At 37.1% G+C, this 12,969-nt stretch overlaps 1 protein-coding gene across 2 annotated transcripts in view; it reads right to left on the bottom strand.

The window, feature by feature from the left end:
• Positions 1-12,969, bottom strand: part of SYT14 (synaptotagmin 14) — an 80,590-nt gene that overhangs the window by 24,313 nt on the left and 43,308 nt on the right. The gene's annotated exons all lie outside the window — the stretch shown is intronic.

Below are 12,969 nucleotides of genomic sequence, written 5' to 3'. Positions count from 1 at the left end.
CATCTCAGAAAATACATACAGGATGCATGGCTAAGGATACAGAAATGTAATGCCAAAAAATTACATTTCAATTTTGATCTCATACTTTACTACACTGCATTACACACTTGACTGGCGCTGGGAAAAGACAGCAATGTGTGCAGTAGTTGAAATGAAAGCAAAACCAAGATTAGGTAAAACTTTATGACATTTTTTTAACATCTTCTGTAGAGGTGTTAATGAAGATTTTGATGCCCCTCAAATGCAGAATTAACTTCCACACAAAAATTTCAAAGAAACAGTATTTTCTGGTGTCAGATTTTCAGTCACAGAGAAAACTCTACCTAGCAGAGAAGTTAACTAAAGTACTGATATTAGACCAATGTGAGCTTTGATTTCAGATGCATCTAAGAAATCAGCCTTTCTGGTATGATAAAGGTGGTACATTTAAGTTTCAACATCAAATTTTTGCATACAGGATTGCCCTGCCTGTATCCTAAATTCTCAGCAAGCAGATCAGTTTTCTAACTGCTTCAGAGGTAATACCAGATGTTCAACATGTCACAGAAAGAGAGCATGCATTAAAGTTACCTTTTACAGAACAAGGCTGAAAAAACAGTAATGTGGCTCTCTTGGGAAACAACTAGTCCTTGTGACAGGCTCCCTTTTGTTTTCCTTTCCATTGGAAGTCTGGTCTTTATCTGACTGAGGCATGCAGGAACACTTCATAGCTTCTGGTACTTGATGTAAGCCCAAACCACCATGGTTTCTGTGCACACCATCCACCTGAAGTAAACCCAGGCATGGTGGCTAGAAGGGAGGCAATGTGCATTGCAGATCTCCAAAGTTGGGAAGTATAGGAAGAGGACGGCTCATTATGGAGCATACCTCCTGCACAGATAAATATAGGCTGCAAAGATAACTGGGAAATGCAGGGGTCTTCTCTATTTTACTCGGCTTCTAATGGAACTCCCCTTACCTTTAGCTAAGGCAAGTGAGTAATTAAAACAATGTGAAGCACCACTACTAGATAACAGCACTGCAAGGAATCTTCTCTGATTAACCAGTCACAGCCAGTCTACCCTGCAGAGTGATTCCAAGTCACTCTTACTGCACTCATGCAAAAGGCTTTCTGTTCTTAGTTAGCCCAGTGCCACTGACCCTTGAAACTACCAGTCCCATAGGGCTGGAAAGGAAAACAGCAGGCAGGGAATTCTATACTTGAAATATAGTTATCAGTCCAGCAAATACATATCAAACCTTACATCTGAAGTGGAATTAAGTTGGACAGTCAGAATCTTGAAATTGCAAAGCAGTAACAGTGAGAAAGTTTAGAATGTGGAGAGTTACCTTTTTTTAAAGAAAATTGTAACCACGAAACTAGATGAATATAATTTTAGAACCTAAAGTGCTAGTTTAATCATAATAAAATAATAGTAAATATCCTTTCCATAATCTATATAATTGAATATCCTAGCAAATATAAAGCAACAGCTCTTCCGCTCATTGTTGCTAAATTGCAACAAACAGCCTTAAATGAGACAATGACCACCACACGGCTATTATTGGGTATCTTTCTTTCTGCTTTTAGGCTAATCTGCAAGGACTTTTTAACTCAGCTTTTCCACAATGTACAGAAACGAAAGCATGTCCAGGTAACTATCAACACCATTATGGTCTTACCTGAGTAAATAAATAACTGTGTGACTCACTTTTTTTACTTTGGTGAAACTCTATTATATGTCCCTATGGGAAAACTGCACAGGCTGTGTGACACAAAAAGTATTTTTAATGAAAATAAGGAAAAAGTGAATAAAATAAAATTCTTATCAAGCAGTTGTGATCCGAAAAAAACCCCAACAAAACAACAACTTCAAAGGAGCTGAAATACTGGGGGCTGGTTTTAACAATTAATTTCTGGAAGTTTAGTTTATCAAAGAGAAATAGCATGTAAATTCTTAAATAAATTGATTGAAAAATCTAAGGACATCTCTGTCTAAACATGCACGAACTGTTTTTGAACAACAGGATTCTTTTAATAAAATGGTATTAAAGTTTACAAATTAATTGTTAAAGTGTAAATGCTCTATTTACAATTAATTTTCCCCATCCCACAGTAAATGATGCAATAAAATTATCATTTCATGTTATGGCTCTCTGAAAATACTGCAGATTTTAATTACATTAAGACATTCTAATAACTGATGACATCAAAGACAAATTATATCACAGACAGAAGTGAATACTGATACAGGGTATTTTCCTTAAAATTATAAAGAATCACAGAATCACCACAGTTGGAAAAGACCTCTAAGATCACCACGTCCAACTGTCAACATCCCCCACAACAAAATATAAGTATCAATATCTGCATCACCCACTAAAGCATGTGCTGAAGTGCCTCATCTACACGGTTTTCAAATACTTCCAGGGATGGCGATTCCACCACTTCCCTGGGCAGCCCATTCCAATGCCTAACCATGCTCTCAGGAAAGAAATTCTTCCTCAGATCCAGTCTAAACCTCCCCTGGTGCAATTTCAGGCCATCTCCTCTAGTCCTATCATGATTCATTTGAGAGAAGAGGTCAGCACCCACCTCCTGACAACCTCCTTTCAGGGAGTTGTAGACAGTGATAAAGTCTCCTCTCAGCCTCCTCTTCTCCAAACTAACCAATCCCAGTTCCCTCCAGCCTCTCCTCACGGATTTGTTCTCCAGACCCTCAGCAGCTTGGTTGCCCTTCTCTGAACCTGCTCCAGCACCTCAATGTTTCTCTTGTACTGAGGGGCCCAGAACTGACACTGCATTCACGGTGTGGTCTCACCAGTGCAGGGTACAGGGGCACAATCACTTCCCTTCTCCTGCTGGCCACACTGTTCCTGATACAAGCCAGGATGCTGCTGGCCTTCTTGGCCACCTTGGCACACTGCTGGCTTATAGTCAGCCTGGCATCAACCAGCACCCCCAGATCCTTTCCTGATTGGCAGCTTTCCAGCCACTCCTCCCCAAGTCTGTAAGGCTGCATGGGGTTGTTGGGACCAAAGCACAGGATCTGGCACTTGGCCTTTTTAAACCATTTCTTATTGACCTTGGCCCAGCCCCCTTTGCAAAGCCTTCCAACCCTCAAGCAGAACAACACTTCCACACAACTTGGTGTCACGTGCAAATTTAGTAAGGAAGGCCTCAACCCCCTCATCTATATCATTAATGAGAATGCTGAGCAGGACTGGCCCCAAAACTGAACCCTGTGGAACATGACTGGTGAGCAGCCACCAACTGGATTTAACTCCATTGACTGCAACTCTCTGGGCCCTGCCATGTAGCCAGTTTCTAACCCAAAAGAGAGTATAAGAGTCTATGCCATGAGCTGCCAGCTTCTCTAGGATAATGCTGTGGGAAATGGTGTCAAAGGCTTTACTAAAGTCCAGGTAGGCAATGTCCACAGCCTTGCCCTCATCCACTTAGCAGGTCACCTGGTGATAGAACAAGATCAGGTTAGTCAGGCAGGTTCTGCCCTTCCTGAACCAGTGCTGGCTGGGCATGATCCTCTGGCTGTCCTGAACTTGCCTTGTGAGCACACTAATTTATGAACTGCTCCATGAATTTCTGGGCATCACAGTTCGGCTGACAGGCCTATAGTACTCCAGATCTTCCTTCTGTCCCTTCTTGTGGATGGGTGTCATATCAGCAAGCCTTCAGTCATCTGGGACCTCTCCTTTAAACGATGGAGAGTGGCTTGGTGAGCTCCTCTGCCAGCTCCCTCAATACTCTTGGGTAAATACCCCATGTACCTGTGAGGGTCCAGATGCCACAGAAGGTCATGAACTGCACCCCCATCTGGATGATGGGGGAGTTTGGGGGAGTTGTGTTGCTCTCCGTTCCCATCTTCCAGCTGAGGGAGCTGAATACTCTGGGAGCGGCTGTTAAGAGACCAACTAACTTCAGTAATCAGTTTGTCAACAATATTTTGCATATGTATCAGTTTAAAATGAAAACAAACTGCTAATGCATGCTCTCCCAGTACCAATTGTGTTGGAGAAGAACATTTGGAGCTGAAAGGAAAGCATGTTCTGAAGTGTTACATATTTGCATATAGAATGTCTGTAACATACCTTGTACATTTAATTTAAGGTGTAAACTTCCAACTTTAAGGTGTAAACTGTGCATACCTGTATACTGTGATGAAGCCACAGAATACTTTTTGAAGACCACTTAGTGTGGCTAATCGATTCTGCTGAAGAGTTACTCTTAACAAGCAAATGGGTACAGTGAAGATCTAAAATTAATTGCTGCATCATTACTATGCAAGCTTCCCAATAATCCTGGAGCTCATTTCTATTTAATCGTATTAAGTTATCATACCATTTGGGACTAGAGAGGGTGAAAAACAAGCCAACATATATCCCAAGACTGAAAGAAAGGAATAATCTCAAAGAAACTAAATTGGGTCTAGCCTGAAGTTCCTACTGGGCAGAAACTGCCTCAACAGAAGAAAGACCCAAAAAAAGTTAACAGGATTAAGATCCCACATCTGTTTTTCCACCCAAAATATGGGTATTCTCAGAATATGTGTATTCTCAGAACATGAGTGAAACCAAGTTGTTTAGTAGTAAATATTTAGTAAACACTAAACTGAGAATACAGTGTATTGCTGTCTACAGGCAGATTTGAATAATCTATGGCTTAACTGCTTTATTTAAAATTTTCATCCTTTGGTGAGCTGGGAGAACACTCCTCCAGTAGTAATAGTAAAGTCCTTGCTTCACAGCTGAAGAAATCAGAACTCTCAGGAAATGCCTGACAAACACAAGCAGATTAGCATTTTGCTGGTATGCTCTGAAATTACAGCACATAAACTGTCATTAGCACATTTAAGTCAGAAGTCAATAAGTACCTTCTTTTTTAGTACTGTTTGTTAAACAACGAAGGTTAATCTGTTTTCATAAGTCCCTGTACAGGGAATTGATTGAAAGCCAAGGGGCAATGGTACTCTTGCCATCACCTCAAGGGGCTGTCAGTAAAACCAACACAGTAACCATGGGCAAAATGAGTATTCTTCCTGGAACACAAGATTGGTAGCTATGAGAAAACACAAACTTTGCAGTCATTTTTCTGAGCTGAATCACAGTCTAAAGATACATGATCTTACGATAGAAATTACTATTTGAAGTAACTCTTAAGGTATAGGAAAGTATCTTTGGTTTTAATTCCCCTCTCTCATAAGAAGTAATTGTCTACACTTTTCTAAGATGAAGCTGTTGAAGTGAGTCCAGAAGAGGGCCATAAAGACAATCAAAGGGCTTGAGCACCTCTCCTGTGAGGACAGGCTGAGAGTTGGGGTCGTTCAGCCTGGAGAGGAGAAGGCTCCCTGGAGACCTTATAGTGGCCATCCAGTACCTGAAGGGGCTACAGAAGTCTGGGGAGGGACTTTTCACAAGGACATGTAGTGATAGGACATAGGGTAATGGCTTTAAACTGGAAGAGGGTAGATTCTGGTTAGCCATTAGGAAGAAATTCTTCACTGTGAGAGAGGTAAGAACTGGGACAGGTTGCCCTGGGAAGCTGTGGCTGCCCCCATCCTGGAAGTGTTCAAGGCCAGGCTGGATGGGGTTCTGAGCAATGTGACCTGGAGGGAGGTGTCCCTGCCCATGCAGGGGGTGGAACCAGGTGATCTTTAAGGTTCCTTCCAACCCAAACTACTCCATAAAACTGGAGTTTCTCATACATATATTACTTCTTTGGGAACCTCATTTCCAGTTCCATTTAAAACAAGTAATCACTGTAGAAATTAATATTTTTGCTATTAATATTTTGTAATTATCATAACATCTTCATACTGAAACAGTACCTTTCCTTCCTCTAATAAATCTCCACATAGACTATGCTTCATAATTATTTTTTTAACCTAACGTAAATTTCAAGTTTTCAAGCCTTCAAGGGGTTCTATGTAAATGTTAAAACAATTTAAATAAAACATAAAATGAAATACATGTTTAAAAATTAAAGAAACCTTTCTTATTCTGAAAGATTAAATACCCTTAGAGATTTCTGATATGCAGAACAGACAGTCCAAATGGAATTTCCATGTTTGAACTTTTCTACCATCCAAAAATATTACGTTGACTGAGTTAACCCACATTATGAGGAGTATAAAATATGAATATTAAATATTGAATGAAACCTCAGGGCTCTACTTCCTTTAACATGTACAGGCTTACATGCATCTTTGTGAGAAAAAAATATATTATTTCACAATAAAACAAATTATCTTGGCATTATGTTATTTTTTTTCCAAAAGAGACTTAATGAAAAAAGGGGAATATAGGTGTGATATGGGGTGATTATTGACAATAGACAACAACAACAAAAAACCCCCAACTTTTATTGGCTTTTTTTCATTTGCCAAATTTTTTACTCTTATTCAGTTGAGCTATCTTCTACATAAAGCTACTCACCAGTAAGTAGGAAAAGTAATTATATCTGGGTATTCAGAAAATTCCATACACTATAAGCTTAAAATATAAAAAAATCAGAGCAGCATTGCTGCCATTTACTGCATTTTCCTTAACTTCTAAGGCTAATTCTCCTAGTCATTCATGTAATAAAAATATTATCTTCTGTTTTTCAACAAAAGTAATCCAAAATTATTACATTATCTTTAGGTCCCGTCCTTAAAGGTTCAACTTTGTTCCTCAGGAAAGGTCTAAGACTGATCGAAGTTACTGATACCCACAGTAATATTTCTTATTTTACTTATCTGTTTATAGATATAATCAGGATGCAGAACTACAGCTTGATTTTGTTTGCCAAAAAAATTTAAAAACCAAAACATCATTCTCCGACTCCTTATACAATATTTCCATAATTTGATTACAAAAGAGTTCTGGATACCTGCTTCTGTACTTACAATTTCCAGCTGTCCAAAATATATCTAAAGAGTGCTTAGACCTACTGGTTCCATCTCTTAATCTCTTATTGATGCAAATATCAATAAACAAAGGTTTCCAGAACTTTTTTTTTTTTTAACTTTTAAAAGGCAACTTCAAAAACTCTTCTTTTCTGAGTCCAAATCCAGTTCCAAAGCTTTTTAGGAGCTTCATTCTTAAGCTTCTTTAGCTTCATCTTTAAGAAGTGAAATTGTAAAATTGTTTGCCTTCCTTTCTATAATTGTATTACCCTAGGTAAATCACTTGTACAAAGCATATTCATTCAACTTCTAGGTACAAAAACCGATTTGCAGTTCTATTCAGAACTGGTTTCACTTCTACTGGTTTTATAAGCAGCCAACTGTCCTTTATACTGCCTCTCTAGCACTGTCAGCTAACTGCTTTGCACTTCTGTTCCCTTCTCATTTTATCAAAATTGTTAGAAAAATACTGCTTTCAAAAAGATAAGTTAAATAACTTCCTAGACACCTCATTTTATTTTTTCCCCCTCATTTAAAATACAGTAGAAGTCCTTCCTGCCAGCTGAAGGCAACTGACAAGCGGCTTCAAATCTTAGAGTGTCTTAGTGACAAAGAAATGCCTTTTATCATCTGTGTGAAAGTTCACTCCAGTCTGGCTATCTCACCAGCATTTATAGATGTTTAGGAGAAATTCAGAGCTAAACAGCTTTAAAAACTGCACCCACTGTGAACCATCTCAAGCTCTTGTGACCATCTACCCCCTCTTCCTGACCAGTGTGTGCATGCTAACTCCCTCTCATACCTCTGGACCACAGCAGCTTGATGCAGACTTATAAAAAAATTTCCTGTCATTGCTGTACTTCATTTAAGTAAACTTTTAAATTAAATTATAGTTCAAATTCCAGTCCAGTTTAATATTACTACAGCTGCAGTATTAAGCACAAGAGTTAAATAGCAAGATAAAGTGCTAAAAAGGTGAAAAAGATTCCAAAGAAGTCTAAAATTAGTTCCTAGTAAAGTATTGCAACACTCAGCTAATATTCTTGTGATGTTCCTGCTCTCATCCGATTTGGTCTCAAATGAGGAAAGAAAGTGTGATTAGAAAGCAAGATTTTTCCCCCCCATTTTTTTATTAAAAAAGAAAAAAAGTACAAAGTTTTCTAGTCGATATGGAATAACAGATTTCAACAAGTATTTATTTGATGATATAAACAAGATCTGTTTAGTAGTATATACTGCAATTAAACATGTTCCATAATTACTTCTTTTCACTGAAAACTCTGCAATTAAAAATTAAATAAAAGTCATGATTTCATAAAAAACAGCTTCACCTTGGTAGCTGCATTTTATAATTTTTTTCTTCAAAGTTTTGTTAAGTCCCCTAAGATTTCAGTTCTTTATAATTACCCTAACTGTTGAAAATTAACCAAGAAAGATATTTTCCACCAACAGCTGTTTCCTGAATAGAAACACAAGGCTTCCTTTGACTCTTTTGCCTTATTTTCATAGACATTTTGAGAGCAAAGGATGCTCTGTTGAAGTGAGTCACTAACACAGAGCAGGACTACCATGATACTGCATGAGCCTTTCCAGAAGGGCATGGTTAAATTTTCTGCCCATCCAGTTAAGATATCTATATGAGCCAAACCCAGGTATCAGGTAAGTGTTAGTATGTATTAGTGTGAATAACAGTACTACTATAGTAGCAGAACTCAATGTGTTTGGCATTTTACAGGTGGAGAACTAAAGTACAGGTTTCAATAAGACATAATAAATATGGTTGTGAGTCTAGTTCAGAAGTGCTCATCATCACAGAAAGCTTCCAATTAAATGTGGAAATGAGACCAAGTCTTCTGAGACTAGTACCCTAGCTGTTTCTTCCAGCTGTTTGTTTGTTTTTTTTAATTTTTATTTTTACTTCAAGCCTTGTAAATTATTATTAATCTAAAATTCACCTGAATTGTGTACCACCACCAACATGGAAACCTCCAAGCCACTAGCTTCTTAAGAGATATACACCCCCACAGAATTTTCCATTATCATCAGCTCTGTAGTGGAAGAGAAGGAAGAGAAAACAAAAAATATAATATTAGGGTGGGGATAAAAGTGAAAAGAAAAAAAATAAAAGGCAAAAGGAAAAGCATGTGCAATGATTCAGTGATAGGTTGTTGGTAAATGAACAAAGGAAAGAAATAAAAGGATGGAAGTTTCCTAGATCTTTATAGAAAATGAGAAAAAAGGGCAAAGAGAGGAATAAAGAATAGACAAGATGCAAACAGGAATGAAAAATTACAAACAGCAAAAATAACAAAGTAAAAATGACAGAAGAAGAAAGGTTAAGGAATGAGGAAAATAAAACAACGTATGACATGCAAAAAAAGTGATTCAGATCTGAGAAAAAAGCAATGTCAACAGAGCAAAGAGATAAAAGAGAAATTGGTGATATTTGATGGGTGGGAATATCCATATTTGTAGGTAAAAATCTGCACAACCTAGAGAACACAGCTATTTACATTCCAGGCAAGTCAAGAAGTTTCCCAGAATAAGCCTTTTTCTTTTTTTTTTTTTTTGTATGTATACATACATACAAAATTTAATTTACTATTTTTCCTTTGGAGTATGGAGACAGTGGCAATTATTTACTGAAATCTGGTGGACCCTGATTTGTGTTATATATTCAGGAACTTTTCTGCCATCTTTCCTGGACACAATGGCTTTTTAAAATGGACTATTTCCTGCAGTATGTTAAGAGTACTCATGTAAAAAGGATTAGAGAACATTCGGATTTTTTTTGTTGTTGGTTTTTTTTTTGTTTTTTTGCTTTTGAAACAGCTTTCATAACTTTACCAAACAGAAAGCAGCTAGGACCCAGAAAAATCAAGGAAGATCACAGCAGGAGACCTATCTTCAACAATAGAAGAAAAGCACCTAAATATGCTAAAGATTGCCTCCAAAACCTACTAGTGCCTGTAAAAAGCATGATTAGGAACAATGTTTAGGAACTAGCACCACTTTTGGGGCCAGCTGTGCAGATAAAGGCACAACAGACACTGTGAAATTACAGGAATGGGCATGCTTTGAAACCAATGTATCTTCCCTTCACACACTCAGGGCTACAAATTCACAGAAAACACATGGATTAAGCAGCAGGGATCATCTCAGTCTTTTAAACTCATTCCAACAAGGCCTCAAACAAATTTTTTCAGGGAAAAAGAAACACAATTACTCAAAACTAAATTTGTTGTATTGCTTTGCAGCACTTTTGAGACCTCCCACTGTCATAGACAAGATGCTTTACTAGGCCAAGCAACATATTGCATACAGAGGGCTCATTAGGTTTTCAGAATGATGCTTCAGTCTTGAACAACCAGTAGGAGAGGAACTGGTCTTCCATGTCATCCACCCAAAGAAACAACAAGTGCTGAACAACCAGGGATCAGAATGCAGGATATCATTCTCAAATCATTTAACTTCCCAAAACACTAATGGGAAAATCACATTGTCATGAACATGGTCTTATATGTAGGATATTAAACTTGCTAGCCATTGTGACAAGTAAGAACAACCATATCTGTAAAATTCAGTTTCTCACGGACCTCTTTTATGCTAGCAAAGATTTACACCTGATTTGAAAGTACTGTTTGATGCTGCATGTTGAGTAAGTGACTTAAAGGTGGTGCACAGCAGTTAATTAGTAATTAAAGTCTGACAGCTACAGCTGCAGAATGTTTGTATGGTAATTTCAAAACTGAAGATTATTTATTTCACTCTAGATGAAATTAGTGTACACTCATTAGAAAGTCAGTGATTATCTTGAAAAGTACTACCAGAACATTTCAGTAGCTTTGCTACAACATCAGAAAGTATAGAAATATATATCTCCAGACTTACTACCATATGACCATACAACTTGGTGCCAGCAAAGGTTTAACAGTACAACTGAAAACACACTCAGCAGAGTGATGTTTCACATGGTTCATAACCAGAATGCTACCATTGTTCAAATCTCAGCATTAAGATTTTAAACTATTTTATTAATACAAATTACTTTATCAAGCTATATACAAACCCAACATGTGACTGACACACATGCACACTGCAGCAAAGGAAATTCTACTTAAATGTAAGGAAAAAACTTTAAAATCAGAGTGGCTACAGACTGGAAGAGGTTACCCAGAGAGGTAACTGGTAGTCTTTACAGTTCTAAAAGCTTTTCCTCCCAACAGCCCTGAGCAACCTGCTCTAACTTCTTGAAGTTAGCTCTGTCTCCATTGGAAGATCAGACTAGGTGACCTCCACAGTTCCTCTTCAACCTGTTATTTACTGATTCTACAATAGATACTAAAACCACCAGTTCAATACTCTAATAAGCAAGCATGGAGATAATCTCAAATACAGATACCTCATTAAATCTATTAAAGCTCCTTCTGTAATACAGCTGTTATACAATTCACAGGCAAGTATGGCTCCCATGCATAAACTACCTACATTGCTGCACCCTGCATTAAATACATGCACCTGCCAGCACAGTAGCTTCATTGTTAAAAACAAACAAACAAACAAAATAACAATAAATTTTTAAAAAGCCCACCATCACCACTTCAAAAAATCAGCCCCAAAGAAACACACAATAAAATGAGCAAAAGAAATTCAGAATACTTTGTTAACTGGTGACATTCTGCTGCAGTATACCTTGTAGCTGACTAATTTCAGAGAGTGTAGTAGCACTAAAATTTTTACTTTAATAAAATGAACACATCGAGATACAGAATTTTAAGTTAAAAACTTCCTAACAGTAGTATACACGTACATATATGGACATATATGTAAATACACATAAATATACAGCCACATATCAATAACAGGAACTTAAGGTTTATGAAATATTACGTATAATTAAGATTACACTCAGGAAGTAATATTTATTACTGATGTTAGACAGCAAATATTGACCCTTATAACTTATGAAAAAGCCTTAATTTGCTTATTATTCAAACTTTATTAATAAGTATGATAGCTTAGATGGAAGAAAGAAAAAAAAACACCAAAACCCAAAACCCAAAATAAACCACCAGCATTTGCTATCACTTTGCATTAACATTTTGACCAGTCAACAATTCAGCAGTGGTGAAATGTGCAGTTTGATTTAAAGTAAGACAAGGCTATTTAAATGACTCAAAATAAGAAATGGCTATTGAAACATTAGAATTTTGATAAGCGATCACAGCTGCACTAGAATTAGTTTCTATAGCAACAGAGGAAATAATGTGGAGAACTGTACTGCAATACAAGATGGATTCCTTACAAACATTGCTGTTCAAATAGGAAACTTTACAATCACTCTCTGTATTAAAATATTTCTATTAAAATGGTTATTCAAGAATCTTATATCTTGTACTTCATACATTGTTCTGTTTTTATTCTCCAGGACTCAATTCTCATCCATCCATTCAAGTTCCATATTACATTTTCACACTTTCCCCCGTTGCTCAACTTCCTATTTTAAAATTAATTAAATTTACTTCTTCTGAAAAATACTGTATCTCTGATCTCAACCTAATCTGCATTTTCAATAATTTTTTTTATCATCCCTACATGGAAGCACATTTACTTTTCCAGCAGTGTACTTGTCAAACATAAGAGAATGCTTTGCACACACTATTCATAAGAAGCTGCATCACAGCCATGAGAATTAACATCACTATGGAACTTCTGAAACTTGTAGTCATATGAGACTTGCACTAGCTTTTACCAGTGTCATGTCCTAAGCATGATTAAGAAACCATAGCAAATTTATTAGTATTCATGGACCAAGTATCCACAAAATGGTTAGATAAAAGCCTTTCAGTCGAGCACATCTTTAGATTTCAAATGCTGCCCATTTCTAACACTAAGAATTATTGTTTCATTGCATCATCGCTGATTCTAGCTATTTTTGGCAACTAATTAAAAGCATATGCCTGAACCTTTTATGTATTTTGCCCCGATAATGAGACCTATTACTCTGGCTTATTCTATCCCTTTGAGTTTCAAAGTATCTTTCAAGTTACCATGGATACAAGTGATATGCTTTCTCCCACAATTG

This window comes from Calypte anna, chromosome 3 (genome assembly GCF_003957555.1).
Source record: "Calypte anna isolate BGI_N300 chromosome 3, bCalAnn1_v1.p, whole genome shotgun sequence".
Taxonomy (NCBI): Eukaryota; Metazoa; Chordata; class Aves; order Apodiformes; family Trochilidae; genus Calypte; species Calypte anna.
Note: the sequence above shows the minus strand (reverse complement) of the source record. Positions and strands in the feature narration are given on the sequence as shown.